The sequence below is a fragment of the Sphaerodactylus townsendi genome, linkage group LG08, assembly GCF_021028975.2.
Source record: "Sphaerodactylus townsendi isolate TG3544 linkage group LG08, MPM_Stown_v2.3, whole genome shotgun sequence".
Lineage (NCBI taxonomy): Eukaryota > Metazoa > Chordata > Lepidosauria > Squamata > Sphaerodactylidae > Sphaerodactylus > Sphaerodactylus townsendi.
In genome coordinates, this window is record NC_059432.1 from 109,241,964 (window position 1) to 109,258,213 (window position 16,250).

At 47.2% G+C, this 16,250-nt stretch overlaps 1 pseudogene; it reads right to left on the minus strand.

Moving 5' to 3' along the window:
• Positions 1 to 15,552: 15,552 nt before the first annotated feature.
• Positions 15,553 to 16,250, minus strand: part of LOC125438521 — a 76,269-nt pseudogene continuing 75,571 nt past the window's right edge.

The following is a 16,250-nucleotide window of genomic DNA, read 5'->3' on the forward strand; positions in this document are numbered from 1 at the left end:
TCCCTCAAAGGAATTCCTGGCCACCATTTTGAATTTTTTCCTTTTTTTAAAGTACTGGGTTGAATCGATGCTTCAATGGTTCACAGCTTGTACTGCGTTTGATACTCCTCGTATACTCAGTGCTTGGAAGATTGCTCTACCCCACCCCACGAATAAAAGAACAGAGAAATGCCTCCCTACGAATAAAAGAGCAAACACAAAAATACTGCAAATAAACAGCCAGGGGAGAATCAGCTAAGAAATGGTTTAGGGAACCAGAGAAGCATGAGAAACACAGTAAGTAGGTCACACAAGCAACTGAAGAAATGAAGAGATTCATTTAAAATGTTTTGAGGCTGGAAATAAAAAGTTTGGAAGTAACAATGCAGAACTCCATGGAGGAAAAGTTTTATTTCCCGCCTTAAAATGTTTTAAAAGGCTTGTGCAGAGAGGGCCAATGAAATATCACTAGGATGCAAGAAATATGTACTGAGTAAAGAGCCAGGGATGCTCTGTGGTGCAATATGAAAATCTCATCTTGGAAGCAATGTTAATGAAGCAAATTGCCTCCACAAACTAATTGCGGTAACACCCAGTCTGAGCTCCAAAACATACTGTCATGTTATTTTCCTGCTGGATAAGAAGGAAAGCCAGGACGGTGTTTATTGAACTGCATGGAGGCCCGAAAGGAAACACGTTGCTCAAGTGCCAATGATGATTTTGCAGTGTTCATGTTCATGGTCAGAATAAACTCCCTCCCACCGTGTGGGATGTACTAAGAGAGGACAGAACATCTATTCATTGTTGAGAGCTCTAAAACGTTCTCAAAGTGTGCCCTTGCGACTAGGTTTGGTCTATACCCTAGAAATTCGGTAAAGTTCGGATTTATTTGGGCATAAAATTATCTGTATGCCTGAATAAGACAAGCAACATATCTGGATATACCCAAATATCTGGGTATACCCAAAACATTCAGTTTCATCTGTGGGTTTTTGGTATTATTTTATGTTTTTGCCTGCAGATGGTGCATTTTTAAAGCTATTGGCACCAAAATTTCAGAGTATCATTCAGGGGCAGTCCTAATGATACCAACTGAATTTGGTCAAGTTTGGTTCAGGCAGTCCAAAGTTATGGACTTCCAGAAGGGGTGCCCCATTCCCCATTGTTTCCAATTGGAGCTAAAAAGATATGGCGGTCCATACCTTTGGACCCCCTAGACCAAACCTCACCAAACTCAGTTGGTATCATCAGGATAGTCTCTGGATAAGACCCAGATGTTTTGGTGTTGCTAGCTTTAAAAATGCACCCCTGACAGGCACCCCAAGAAATTGCCCAAGATTCTCTGCTCTGCAGTGCCTTGGCACCATTGTACCCAATTGGGGATTTCTGTGCGGGCTGCACATTTTTGATGATAGAGGCACCGAACTTTCAAGGTGACTCCAGGAGGTTCTCCTGGTAATAGCATGCAGGCTTATTGAACTTTGCTTCTTGGGGCAATGGGGGGCAGGTTGAGAGAGTTCTGAGAGAACTCAGCCAGCAGGCTTCATGTGTAGGAGCAGAGAAACAAAATAAGCCTTTTGGGGGCCAAAAAATTGAACCCCCAGAAGCAAAGTTCACAAAATTTTGGTGTCACTAACTTCAAAAATCTTCAGAAATGTGCAGCCTGCTTACACAACTCAGAAATTCCCCATTGGCTACAATGGAGTCAGGGCACTGCAGAGCAGAGAATCTGGGCAAATTTCGTGGGGTGCCTGTCTGAAATGCTTTTTTCAAGCTACCAAAATTTAAGGGTCTCATCCGGAGACTGTCCTGAAGGTACCACCTTAGTTTGTTGGTTTAGTTCAGGGGGACCAAGGTAATGGAGCCTCAAAGGGGTAGTCCCCATCTTCTGTTAGCTCCCATTGAAAACGATGGGGGCACCCACTTTGGGAGTCCATAACTTTGGATCTCCTGAACCAAACTTCACCAAACTTGGGTGACATCATCCGGACAGTCTCCAGATGAGACTCTGGAATTCTGATGCCAGTAGCTTTAAAAGCGCTCTCTGCAGGCCAAAATGTGAAAAACACCAAAAAATATCCAAAAAATACCCAAAAATGATTTGCATTTGGATTTGCGAATATTCGGACAGGCCATATTCGGGCTGTTTTTGGTTCAAATATTCTTGAATGCACCCAGATTCGGGCCAAATCCAGGATTTAGTGCACCTGAATCTCCCAGCCTACTTGCAACCTTTTATTTGAAACTGCACCTTGAATGCCTAGCAGCCCATGTAATTAACCCCGTCAGGACTGGAAGGACTGAAAGGCACTTAATTGGTTGATTAGCATAGTTTTTCAAAATACCACACCCTAATGAAAAAGGGTGAAACCATGAGAAAATCTGAATGGCAATTCTCAAGTGCTTCCAATGACAGGAAACCAAAGTGGCTTCGGAGGTTGGGCCTGTTTGGCCAGAGTTATTTGAGAAAGTAGAAAATCAGGAGACTACCAGCAGACCAATCAAAAATGCTAGTACTCCCAACATTATTCTTGCTTCCTCCACCCCATCTTTGCATCTTACAGCAAGGGGAACTGAATTGTCTTTCTGTATTGCCTCCCCCCCCCCCAGTTTTCTATTTCCATTAGGCTTGGTTATTCGGTTGCACCGAATCACCTATTTGGGCCGAATCCAGGCATATTCGGCCACATTTGGGCCATATCCAGCCCGAATGCATCCTGCCCAAGTCAGAGCCAATCCGAATTGGGCTTCTGTGCGCGCGGGGGACTTGAAAAAGAAAAAACCTCAGAGGTTCCCCTTCCCAGCCACTGCAGGCAGCTTTCAAAACCCGGAGGTTTCCTCCCCTGCCTCTGCTGGACTCTGCTTGCAAAAGGCCAATGGAGATTTCCCTCTTGCCTGGCTTGCAAAAGACAGAAAAGCAAACCAGGTATTTTCCCCACCACACGCAGCTTGCAAAGGAAAAACAAACCTGAGATTTCCCTTCCATGCCTCTGCTGCACTCAGCTTGCAAGAGGAGAAACGGAGATATCCTTCTCCCCTGGCTTGCAAAAGGTCAAACAGAAAACCCGGAGATTTAGGACGGGTCTGGCTAAAATGAGAATCTAAACAGATCCTCCAGAATTTATGTGATTTTTGAATTGTAATGAAAAGAAATAACCATGAAACTATAAAGCATGTTGTACTCTACAGGCAGCACCAAAACAATCATGCATCACATGCTCCCTGGTGCACTAGTGGCGCAAAAATCTGTTTGAAAAATAGGGATTTTCAAGGATCCTCAGGATGTCGGCACCAAGTCACCCCAAAACAACTATCACGTCACAGCTCAAGCTCTTAGTCACATGTCTGACCAAAGCAATCATGCAGCACATGCTCCCTGGCGCACCAGTGGCACAAAAACATGCCTGAAAAACAGGGATGTTCAAGGATCCTCATAATTTCAGCACTAAGTCACCCCAAAACAAACATCACATCACAGCTCAAGCCCTTAGCCACATGTCTGACCACAACAATCACACATCACATGCTTTGTGGTGCACCAGTGGTGGAAAAACCTGCTGGAAAAACAGGGATCCTCATCGATCCCCCACCTGCGGCAACCTGTTGAATCTGTGTATTCAGCTTGCCACCAAGAACTGTCATCCATTGTTTTGCAGACTGCCATGGTTCCAAATGTTGCATCTGAAGCATAGGCCCTTTCCGCATGGGCCTAATACACCGCCCTGGGGATGGCAAAAACCCCATCCCCAGGGAGCTGTTCGCATGGGGGGCACAGCTGCTTCGCAGCCGCGCCGCCCTTGCGCCTCCCCAGCGGCACGAAGCTGCTGTTTCCCAACCTCGCTCCCCGAGCGAGGTTTTCGGGAAACAGCTGATTCCAACCGCTGCCGTGCGAACAGCAGCGGCTGGAAGGCGCCATCCCTCCCCCTGTCCCAATCGACTTACCTTCCCTGCGACCGGAGCAGTCGTGCAGGGCAGGGGGCATATCCCCTGGCCTCGGCGATGTGCCGGATGGTCGCAGGGAAGGTAGGTCGATTGGCCAACGGCGTGGCGCAGCGCCATCGTCCCGGTAGTTTCTGGGACCGTTCGTGTGAATGGTCCCAGGGGGGTTGGGTTGGCGTCATGTACGCCGACCCAACCTCCACCATGGCCATGCAGAAACAGCCACAGTTACTCATTAATTCTCTGGCTTTTAGCAAATTTGTCTTGAACTTACATGTTAAGTCTATTACCACAGATTCTAACACAGAAACACGCACCAGGGGCATCAGGGGCTAGCTGCCAGTGCAGACATAGTTCTGAAGCCTGTTCCTCTGTGCTTGTTGACACAGTATTTAGCAGCCATGTTGATCCTTGTCATGGGGATGTTGAACATCCCTGTTTTTCAAACAGGTTTTTGTGCCACTGGTGCACCAGGGAGCATGTGATGCATTATTGTTTTGGTTCTGCCTGTAGACTGTATAGTTTCATGGTTGTTTCATTACTATTCAAAAATCATATGAATTCAGGAGAATCCATTTAGATCAGTGGTTCCCAAACTTATTTGGCCCTCCGCCCCCTTTCCAGAAAAAATATTACTTAGCGCCCCTGGAAATTATTTTTTTTAAATTTTAATAGCAATTAAACAGAAAGATATATGTATTAATGTTTCTACCTTTTTCGTAAAATATAGTAAAGAAAGGTGTAAATTAGAAACATTGAACTTTGAAATTATGAAACTATTGATAAACTCAGAATAGAAAGGTAATACAAAAAAAGTTAAAACATTCGAAATAATGAGAAGGATCAACCTGGTGTGCTGCTACCAATTTAGTAATCTTCGGCTCTATTTTCGTCAGCAGTAATCTTAAATCACCACGATTGACTATTTGCAATCGGTTTCTTTTTTTTGTTAATAAATTGGTTACCGCACTGAATCCACAGTCCACTAAATATGATGAAGGAAATGCAATTAAGAACTTTTGAATTACAGCCCATATTTCAGGATAAGCCATAGGGATTTCCTTTTGCAGCCAGAATTGTTGGTAGCCGCTTTTGAATTTAAATTTCAAGTCATCATTTGTTGTTACTTCCATCAGTTCTTCTTGTAACTGTGGAGATTCTTCTGTGTTTGCACTTGAAAAAGGATCCAAAATCCAATCAGGTATGTTCATTTTAAAAATATCATCAAATCATTGATTAAAATCTGAATGGAGAGCATCCAAGTGCTCACAATAAGAAAGTATGTCTTCATCTTTTTTTTCTGCTCCTGATAAATTTGGGAACTGGCTGAATTCCCCTCTTCCAAAGTTTTGTTTGTACAGAAGAAGTTTTGTCACAAATGCAGAAATAACAGATTTTGTTTTTATTAAATTCACTTCATCACCTAGAAGCTGAAGATTGCTTTCATTAAATTTTTGAAACAAGTCTGTCAAGTAAGCGATGTCACTTTTGGATTGAATTAAATTGGACCGTAAAGCATCATTTTTATCTTTCAAGAACTCCAGCACCGAGTTAAACAGTTTATAAAACAGGCACCCTTTGACAGCCAACGAACTTCTGTATGAAGCAGCAAACGATTAAATTCTTCATCGTTTTCAATACAAAGCTGTTTAAATAATCTGTCATTCAATGATTTGCTTCTGATTGTGTTGATAGCTTTAATTACATATTGTAATGAATTATGTAGGCGTGCACTTAAATTATTGGCAACGGGATGTTGACAATGGATGATACAGTGTACTGTGAATGCATTCGGCACCTCCTTTTTTAAATATGCAAGAAAACCTCTGTAGCGCCCTACCATCGCTGGAGCACCATCTGTGGCTACTGATAAGATATTACTCAGAGGTATTTCTTTTTCTTTAAAAAAAACTCATCCAATGCATGAAATATTGATTCTCCTTTAGTATCAGTTTGCAAATATTTTGCAAATAATAATTCTTGGCAAACTTGTCCTTCCTTTGTGAATCGCACGTATGCTAAAAGTAAAGCTTCATTTCCTGGCAAAGTTGACTCATCAAGTTGAACAGAAAACCGAGATGTTTTTAAATATCCACACAATGAATCTTCAACATCTTGAGCCATTTCATCAATTCTTCTTTGCACTGTATTATTGCTCAACGAAATTTTCTTGATAATATCAGATGCTGGCTTGGGTAGCACAGTACGTATTACTTCACTTATAGCCGGTATAATTAGTTCTTCACCAATAGTATGAGGTTTTCCCGATTTGGCAATTATTAACAAAATATTGTAAGAAGCAAGCAAGCCATCGCCATCTTGTATGGTTGCGGTTGAAAAGAGTTTTGCCAATGTCGGTTGTTTGATACATTTTTCTTTTAGTGTTCGAAAATAAGATAAATCCTTATCTTTTTTATCACCATGAATTTTAGTCAAATGTTCTTGTAGTCTGGAAGGCTTCATAGCTTCGTTTGATAAAACTTTCTGGCAAAGCAGGCACGTTGGTAATGTATTGTTTACAGGCGACTCAATAAAGCCATATTTCAAATATTCGGTATAATATTGTCTACATTTTTTCTTTGGTTGAGCCATTATTATCTGTAGAAAAAATAAAAATTTTATGGAGGTGTTTTTAATTAATATTTTTTTGGTAACTTTTTGAAATATTTTTGTAAAAAACAAACTAAAATAAATACTAATGAAATAAATAAACATGATATTATTAATTGTAAAGCGCATATAATTAATACAAAATAAATAAATAATACTCACCAATTATAGTCGCACTATTTGTTAGTTAACTGGCGTAGGAGGTTAAGAGCTCATGTATCTAATCTGGAGGAACCGGGTTTGATTCCCAGCTCTGCTGCCTGAGCTGTGGAGGCTTATCTGGGGAATTCAGATTAGCCTGTACACTCCCACACATGCCAGCTGGGTGACCTTGGGCTAGTCACAGCTCTTCAGAGCTCTCTCAGCCCCACCCACCTCACAAGGTGTTTGTTGTGAGGGGGGAAGGGCAAGGAGATTGTAAGCCCCTTTGAGTCTCCTGCAGGAGAGAAAGGGGGGGATATAAATCCAAACTCTTCTTCTTCTTTAACTTGTCACAATATCACAACAATCTAACTTAGAGCTATATTACGTGTAATAATTACGGGAAATCTCCTGATTCATAGCGTGCTCCAAAATCTGCTGGTAATACTGCCAGTAGCCTGTAAGGAATTCCATAGAAGCAGAAATAAAAGGCTTTTTGGTGTAAAAGACCGTTTATTCAGACATCCTAGAAAGCTCACGTACACGATGTGGCAGGAATAAAGTCTCCCGCCAGAAGCACAGGTTATAACTCTGTCCATCCCATCCCCCCTCCCGGATTCCCATGGGAACGGAGTTCTCATCTCTCTCGCAGAGATAAGGTCTCCGCCAGAGTCTCCGCCGCAGATGCTGGCCCATCGCCCGGGTTATGGAACTCAGTCAAGGCCAGGCGGCTGTCCTGAACATCAACACCATAGAATCCTTTACACTCTGCCTCCCCTAAGAGAAACTTCTCCCCCCCAGGTTTGTGCGGAAAGGTGCGGTGGAAAGCAGAAACGAGGGCAGGGGCGGCAATATTTTCGGAATAGACCCATTGATTATACCCAGAGGAATATCCCACCCAAGAGACTAAATATTGCAAGCGTTTGCGGTTAAAACGAGAGTCCAGGATGGCGTCAATTCCGTAATGCTTGTGGCCATCAATTATAGTCGGCGGGGGTCTCTCCGCGGGTCGTGCCAGGCATCGGAAACGGGAGCCTCCTTGAGCAAACTAGAATGAAAGACAAGATGGATATTACTTAGAGAATTAGGCAAGTCCAATCGGGCGGTGACATCATTAATCACTTTAGTAATCTTAAAAGGTCCCACGAATCTTTTGCCCAGTTTTGAAAATTTATGTACGTCTCTGAGATTTTTGGTAGACAAATACACCCAGGCGCCCACACGTGAAGGGAAGTCCGAGCGGTGCTTATCCGCCTGAAGTTTTTGGGAGTCTTTAGCCTGCTGTAAGGCGGTCTGGACCGTTTTCCACCCCTCGGCCAGAGATGAAATCCACTGTTGGAACTCCGGAGGATTCAACGCTTCCGCAGGTAGTTGCGGCAACGGAGGGAAGGACCGACCAGACACAATTTCGAAGGGGTTTTTTTTTGTACTGCTATGAACCGCATTATTATAGGCATATTCTGCAAATGGAATTAACTCGCACCAGTTGTCTTGGTGATAGTTGGTGTAACAACGTAAATACTGCTCCAGGGTTCTGTTCGTTCTCTCCGACTCACCGTCACTTTGAACGTGGTAGGGGGCGGCAATTGCCGGGGCGGCCCCCAACAAGCCCAGGAAAGCTTTCCAGAACTTTGAAATGAATTGGGGCCCACGGTCGGAGACCACCTTAACGGGGGCGGAGTGTAGACGATAAATATGCTGAATGAACAGACACGCTAACTTAGGAGCGGAGGGAATGGAAGCACATGGGATGAAATGGGCTTGTTTAGAAAATAAGTCCACCACCACCCACAAGACCGTGTTGCCGTGACTTTCTGGCAAATCCGTAATGAAATCCATGGAGATGATTTCCCAGGGGCGGGAGGCCACCAGGAGAGGCTTCAACAGACCATGGGGTTTTCCCGGAATAGATTTGGCTTCCGCACAAACAGAGCAACCTTTGATATATGTCTCAATGTCCTTGCGCATCGCGCGCCACCAAAATTGACGGCGGGCCAAATGCAGCGTCTTAAGGAAACCAAAATGTCCAGCCGAGCGGGCATCATGACAGGCCTCAAGAACCTGCTTACGGAGGGGGGGAGGCACGTACCAACAATCCCCCCGCCGCCAAACACCATTCTCCAGGCGCAATTGGGAGTCTCCTTCCTCCGCTGGTGGCTCACGCAGCCCCGCCTCCTCGAGTTCTCGTAGGAAAGGAGAGACCAGGCTGGGAATGGGTGGAGAAGGAGGAGTGGACGTCTGAGATCGAGTGACAGCCAGCCCCAATTGGGAGGGGGAGAGAACAGTGCACGGGATATCCCGTAATGCAGCTCCACCCCCCTCCCCGGGCAGGCGCGAGAGCGCATCAGCCAGTTTATTGGTTTTTCCAGGGAAAAAATGGACAGTGAAAGAGAAAGGAGAAAAGAAATCGGCCCAACGGAGTTGTTTTGTGGACATCTTGAGGGGGGTGGAAAGAGCGGCCAAGTTCTTGTGATCCGACCAAACTTGAAAGGGGTGTTTAGCCCCCTCCAGCCAGTGGCGCCAGGTGGAAAGTGCTACTTTGATGGCCGCAGTCTCTTTATCCCCTACAGTCCAGTTGAGCTCAGCACCGGAGAATTTCTTTGATAAATAAGCACACGGAACCAGCCTATCATCTTTATTTCTCTGCAACAGGGCTGCACCAAGCGCTTTGTCCGAGGCATCCACGTGAACCACAAAAGGAAGATCTGGGTCAGGGTGTTTTAGGATAGGTTCGGTAGTAAAAGCTGATTTTAAATGTTGAAAGGCTGTCTGACATTCTTTAGACCAGGAAAGGGTGGCCCCGGGCTTGGCAGCCTGTGGGTCTTTACCCTTAGTGCGTAAGAGGTCTGTGAGTGGGAGAGTCAGTTCAGCGAATTGGGGTATAAAGTCCCGATAGAAATTAGCAAACCCTAGGAAGGATTGGAGTTCCTTCCGATTGGTAGGGGCAGGTCATTGGAGGACCGCTTCAATCTTAGCAGGATCCATTTTTAGCCCCTCGGAAGAGATCCGATAACCCAAATAGTCGATAGAGGTTTGGTGGAAACAACATTTAGAAAGTTTGGCAAAGAGGGAGTTGTTGAGCAAGTGTTTCAATACTTCCCGAACCAAGGCTTCATGCTCCTCCATGGTTTGTGAATAAATTAAGACATCATCTAAGTACACCACTACTCCCTTGTATAATAAATCATGGAGAACTTCGTTGATAAGGGCCATAAAAGCTCCGGGGGCCCCACTTAACCCGAATGGCATTATTAAGTATTCATACTGTCCAAATTTTGTGTTAAATGCAGTCAAATGTTCATAGCCTTCCGCAATCCTGACCCTGTAGTAAGCTTCTCTTAAGTCCAGCTTAGTAAAAATGCGTCCCTTGCCCAATGCATCTAAAAGGTCCTTGATTAATGGCAAAGGGTATTTATTGGACAGGGAAACCGCATTGAGTCCTCGGTAATCCGTGCAGAGCCTTAAAGACCCATCCTTTTTTTAACAAACAATACAGGAGCAGCATGTGTGTGTTTGGTAGCCCGTCGTATGAACCCGTGAGCAAGGTTCTTGTCTAAGAAGGCACGAAGTTCCTTCTCCTCATTGGGACTCATGCGCGTAGATTCTCCCTTGGGCAGTTGAGCCCCTGGCTGTAATACGATTTTGCAGTCAGTGTCTCTATGGGGTGGCAATTGATCGCATTCTTGCTCCTGAAATACTCTGGCTAAATCTTGGTAAGCCGGTGGAATGCCGGTAGAATCGGGAGCAATTAGAGCTGCACGCTGATGAAGCCAGGGGAGGGTATGTCATGAGGAGGTGAGTTTTCCCCCCAATTCATGTGTTCTCCGCAGGGAGGGTCAGTGAATTCTAAGATCCTTTCTTTTCCAAATGAATTTTGGTTCATGCAACAACAACCATGGCATGCCCAGGACTATGGAGTGTTTGGCCACCGCGCCAGAATAAAACTAATTTCTCCCAATGGTCAGCGCAGCGGAGGAGGACCGGTTGCGTTTTGAACTGGGCCGGTCCTTCGCCCCGAGGACTGCCGTCCATTTGGGTGAACGGTATGGGCTTAGCCAGGGGACTCGGTCTAGTCCAAGTTCCTCCTCGCCACCTGGGGCCTCATTAAACAAATGGGAGCACCCAGAATCTACAAGGGCTGAGGCTATAATACGAAAGTGTGCTTAGCGGGTTGGCCAGAATCGCTTTGAATCGTAATGGGAGCGCTGCCTTCACTCACCGCGATCTGGAGTCGATCCCATATCCATGGGGGGCTGAAGAGAGGCAAACAGCTGCTTCCCCTCCTCTGGTCGCCTTCGGTAACCGCTTTAGACGAAATTGGGGGCGGCCCGGATTTGCGTGGTGGCTTGGCAGATGGGGTGCGCGCGGCCGGAGCGGTTGGCTTCTGTTTTTCGGCAGTTGGCAGCTAGATGACCCGTCCTCCGCAGTAAGGACATAATCCCAGACGGCGACGGCGCTCGGAGGTAGTTTCGGTAGAGGCTGCTGGGCTTGGCTTATGAAGTCGCAGCGGTGGTCGTGAGCGGCGGTTTTGGGCGGGCGGCCCCCGCACGAAGCGTACTCTAAACGAGACGCCACTTGAGATCCTAATTCGATCCAATCAGCAATAGTACGGGATCCGAATAAGAAAACACCGTTTCACGCAGTTCTGCGCCGACAGCATCCGAGAAGTATTCACATTTCATGCGCTCAGGCCACTCAGGAGGGAGTCGAGCAGCCGCCGCACGAAATTCACGGGCAAATTCTGCAAAGGAGCGGTTGCCTTGCTGAATAGATTTGATGGTGCGGATGGCTTCATTTTCAGCACCCGGATCTTGGAAGCGAGCCCTTAAGGCCTGGAGGAACGCAGGCACCGTGCGAGTATCTTCCCCTTGCAGATCAAAAAGAGTCACAAACCAGTCGGCTGCCGCTCCATCCAAGACGGAACCGATGTCCCGTATTTTTTCGCGTTCAGACCGGTACAAATCGTCATAGTCCTCCATGTGGGCATCGAATTGTAGGATGAAGTAGGGGAGTTTGGAAGCGGTCCCATCGAAACGGGCAGGTATTGGAGGTCTGTAATATCCTCTCTCCACGGCCCTTGGCGCTGGGGCGGCGGTTGCGCAGGTTGAGGCAGCGGCGCAGGGAGGGCCGGAATCGGTGGAGGTGGGGGCACCAACGCCGGCGCCGCTGGTGTTCTGGTGGGAGCAGGTCTTTGGAAAGTGGCAGATGCGCGAGTAGCAGGACCCAGCAGCGTCGCCCCTCTGGCGTTGGCTGTACCAGTGACCGCGTAGACTCCAACTTGAAGCATCCTGTCCTGCTGCTTCTTCAGTTCCTTTTCCAAGGCAGCTAAGTCTCTCTCCTTGCGAGTCAAGGCAACCTGGTGCGCATGCAAAGCTGCTTTCTCTCATTCCAGTTTGGCCAGTTCGTCTCGTTGAATAGCTGCAGTTAGTTCACTTTGCGTACGCATGGCCTTCACGCTTTCGCGTTGACGCTCTAAGTCCAGTTTGGAGTGTTCCAGGACTTTATCATGGACTGATAGATTCTGCACATATTGCCGTTGCAGCGCGTCTTTGGCACGGTCCAATTCGAGTTGGATTTCTTTGCGCTGCTGTTCCCGGTCTCTTTGCAGGTTTTCACGCTCTTGTTGCAGCTGCTCTCGTTCCTCTTCCCATAGCTGGCGTTCACGGGCCCATGCTTCCTGGGCATCTCGCAGTCGGCCCACTTCCTCATCCCAGCTCTCTTTCGATGGGAGGGGGAATAGATCCGGATGGGAAGGCAGGCTTTCTTCGGATTCCTCTTCATCAGAATGCAGGACCTCGTGCCCACCGGCGGCTCCACGGAGCACCTCAGGTGCAGCTGCAGATCCGGGATCTGGGGGGTCCGATCGGAAGCTGGTACGGATACCCCTCCCAATCCCCGATATAGTCCCGGGTTTCAGCGGTGGTCTTAGGACGGGCCCCAGTGCTAGGCCACGGGGGGTTCTTGGGGGCATCACCAAAATACGAGTCCAGGAATCGTTCCATGGACTCCTGTGTTGCCGCATGGAAGGTGGTCAGGCCCGTCTCCTCCGTGACAGGTTGCATCTGAGGTTTGTAATCCACACGGAAACGGGCAGATATCCGATCCACAGGCGCCGATCCATAGACAGCGCCCCAAACGACTCATGCAAGTCCACATGGTCGTCTCCTCGTCCCTCGTCCCCAACGGAGTAAGGGAAGACTTCGTGTCGATACGAGGACGGGAAAGAGTTACCAGCGAGACCCGTTCTCCCGCCGGTTCCTCCAAATCCATAAGGGAAAGCTCGGAGCCCTCTTTGGGGGCTACCGCACCTTCCACAGATTCAGGAATATTCAACCTCTCCATGCCGAGACACCAGAGGTCCGCTGCACTAGGAAGATAGATGAACTAGGATTTCTGCCACAATGTAAGGAATTCCATAGAAGCAGAAATAAAAGGCTTTTTGGTGTAAAAGACCGTTTATTCAGACATCCTAGAAAGCTCACGTACACGACGTGGCAGGAATAAAGTCTCCCGCCAGAAGCACAGGTTATAACTCTGTCCATCCCATCCCCCCTCCCGGATTCCCATGGGAACGGAGTTCTCATCTCTCTCGCAGAGATAAGGTCTCCGCCAGAGTCTCCGCCGCAGATGCTGGCCCATCGCCCGGGTTATGGAACTCAGTCAAGGCCAGGCGGCTGTCCTGAACATCAACACCATAGAATCCTTTACATAGCCAGTACTATCGCTGCTGTTCCAGGCTTTGGCCTTGTGATCAACCAATCGCACAAGTGGCAGTTGCCCGCAGCAATGCTCGTAGTGCTCATGTGTTTTGGAACGGCAATTCAGTGGCACCACATGATCAGTAGCAGTGTGCGATTGCACATACCTCAATGCAAGTGAGGGAGTACGCGGGAACCGAGCCAACGTCCAGTACGTTGTTCAAAGAAAAATTAAGAGTTATGAGCAGAATACATAAATCAATTTTTCTAAATCTTCTCTTCTTTCTTTTATGCTTTCACCGCCCCCTTACAATTATTCATCGCCACCCAAATACACCTGTGGCCATCACTGCCCCCCTGGATTGCTGCAGCACCCACCAGGGGGCGGTGGTGCCCACTTTGAGAATCACTAGTGTAGACCATAGGCATCAGTGGAAACCAAAAACTTGACTTAACAGTCCAGGTGCTCGGGAGCAACAGCCGCAGAAGGCCATTGCTTTCACATCCTGCATGTGAGCTCCCAAAAGCACCTGGTGGGCCACTGCGAGTAGCAGAGAGCTGGACTAGATGGACTCTGGTCTGATCCAGCTGGCTTGTTCTTATGTTCTTATGAGGGCCTCCTGCCTCAGTACAAATGCATCTTAAAGTCCCAGAGGAGAACAGGAGGCTGACTAAAGCCACACCTAATCATCTCCTCCCCTGTGGCAGCACTTCCCAACATCCAAATGCTGCCCTCCAGCCCTACAAAAACCCTGGCCAGGATACCCCATAACTAATTAGGCAAGCTGCATGGCATAGAACTGTCTCAGAGCTCCTTGCCTTGTAGACTTAGAGCAAGATGCTTGGTGCTGTGGTGGTGGGATTGGCACGTCGAGGGCACTTAGCAAAATTCATACCCCTCAGGGGAGGGCGGATTATAAATATGAATGAATGAATGAATGAATGAATGAATGAATGAATGAATGAATGAATGAATGAATGAATGAATGAATGAATGAATGAATGAATGAATGAATGAATGAATGAATGAATGAATGAAATACTCTGTGGCTAACCCGTCTCATGAAGAAACCTACCAAGTATCCTATCTTGAATGCTCAACCCCAAAGGGCAGCCACATAGTGATAGGCAAGCAAGGGCTGGGAACCCAAACCTGCTTTCCCATTTGCCCCACTTGGGGCTGGGTCCCACTCCTGTGACATCACCACCCATGCTCAAGCCCAACAGTATTGCATTGCTGCAGGGCTTCATGAGCCACAACCTCCTGGCTCCAATGGGAAAAGATCCTAGAAACGTTTCCTCAGCTGCCAGAGGGGGACATTTTCAGTTCTTCACTGGGCTGGGAGCTCATTCTTTTGCCATGAACCCACACCTACGTATAGGATAGGGCTTGTCGGTGGTTTGAAGGAGGGGGTGGGATCTACATTAGTTCTCTACTTCTAAGATTACAATAATACAGTACATTGAGGAAAGAAAAATTCCCAAGATATTCCCAGGTACCCCTCAAATGAAGACACCAGACAACATCTTGGGATTCATTAGTGTATTTAATAATTAAACTGTCCTATCATATCATAACAGTATATTTAAATAGACCTGTGAGTGATTTACTTTGTTGATCAGACCTGCCCTGACTCCAAACTTTGCCCATCCAGATTACAATTGCCCGTTCACAATGGGACAAGAGGTGCCCAATCCCAGCAATGGGACAAGAGGTGCCACAATGGGACAAGAGGTGCCCAATTCTCGACAAGCTGCATGGCCATTACCAGGTTTAGAGAAGAGTCTAAACAGCCCCAAGTATTGTACTTTCTCAGTCACAGCCAGCCACACAGCTAGTGGTGCGCTGATCCAAAGATGCCCTCCATCACAACAGAAGTCTCAGAATGTTCGCTCATCATCCCTACATAGCCCGACAGCTTGCCTTATCTTCGCCAAACGAGTCATGGCTGACAGAGTCTAAAGACCAGACCTATTTAACCAAAGTCTGTCATGAAGTCACAGAGCAATTAAAAAAGCTCTCCCACAGCCAAGCAAGGAATTTGAAATAATTCTTGCTTCGTCCCAAAAAGTAATGGGCTAGTCCTTGGGGTTTGGAGGTGTGTGTGTTATTTATCGATAAAAACCAGGCCATTTGCCAGAGCTGAATAGTCTAGGAGGCAATAGAGCCAAACATGATTCAGCATTATCGGCTTTTGGAGTGGAGCATGTACGGAGGAGAGAGACCGGAATGCTCTGCCACCACCGCTTCCCAAGTCCTCTGGGGTTTGGGACACGCTGGCAAGAGGTGAGGAGAGGAATGGAATGCTGTTCTTGGCACAGTTGAGCTCAGCGTTCAGGTCTATCCACCACTGCTGCTTCCCAAGTCCTCTGGGGTATGGGAAACAGCAGCCAGGCTTTCTGCGGGGAAAGGTGGGTGGGGAGGGAGAACTAAATGCAGTACTTGGCGCAGCCGAGTCCAGCATTCTGTTGCTATTCCCCCTGCCATGGCTTTTTATGAACAGACATCTGCCAAAAGTGGATAAACTCCTGGACATTGGACAAAACACAGTAGAACGCAAGCTTCTTGTTCCAAAAAAAGCTGTAGCAAATCTAGTGCATATTTTCATAGTTTACTGAGCATTTGAGTGGGGTACAGCACGGAGTTTATAAGGCCGGGGATGTATAGTGAGCCCCACTGAAGGCTCTTTGCTGAGCTCTTTGACTCCCTCTGGTGGTTGGAAGGTGAATGACCTCAGCAGGCTGGTGAAGAAGGTGAAGAGCTCAATCTCTGCCAGCTGCTTCCCCAGACATATCCGGGCCCCTGTGAAATGATTACAGGCACAAGTCAAATGAATAACACATATTCCGCCTAGCCTCAAGTTTCCATTACTTCTGGCTGCC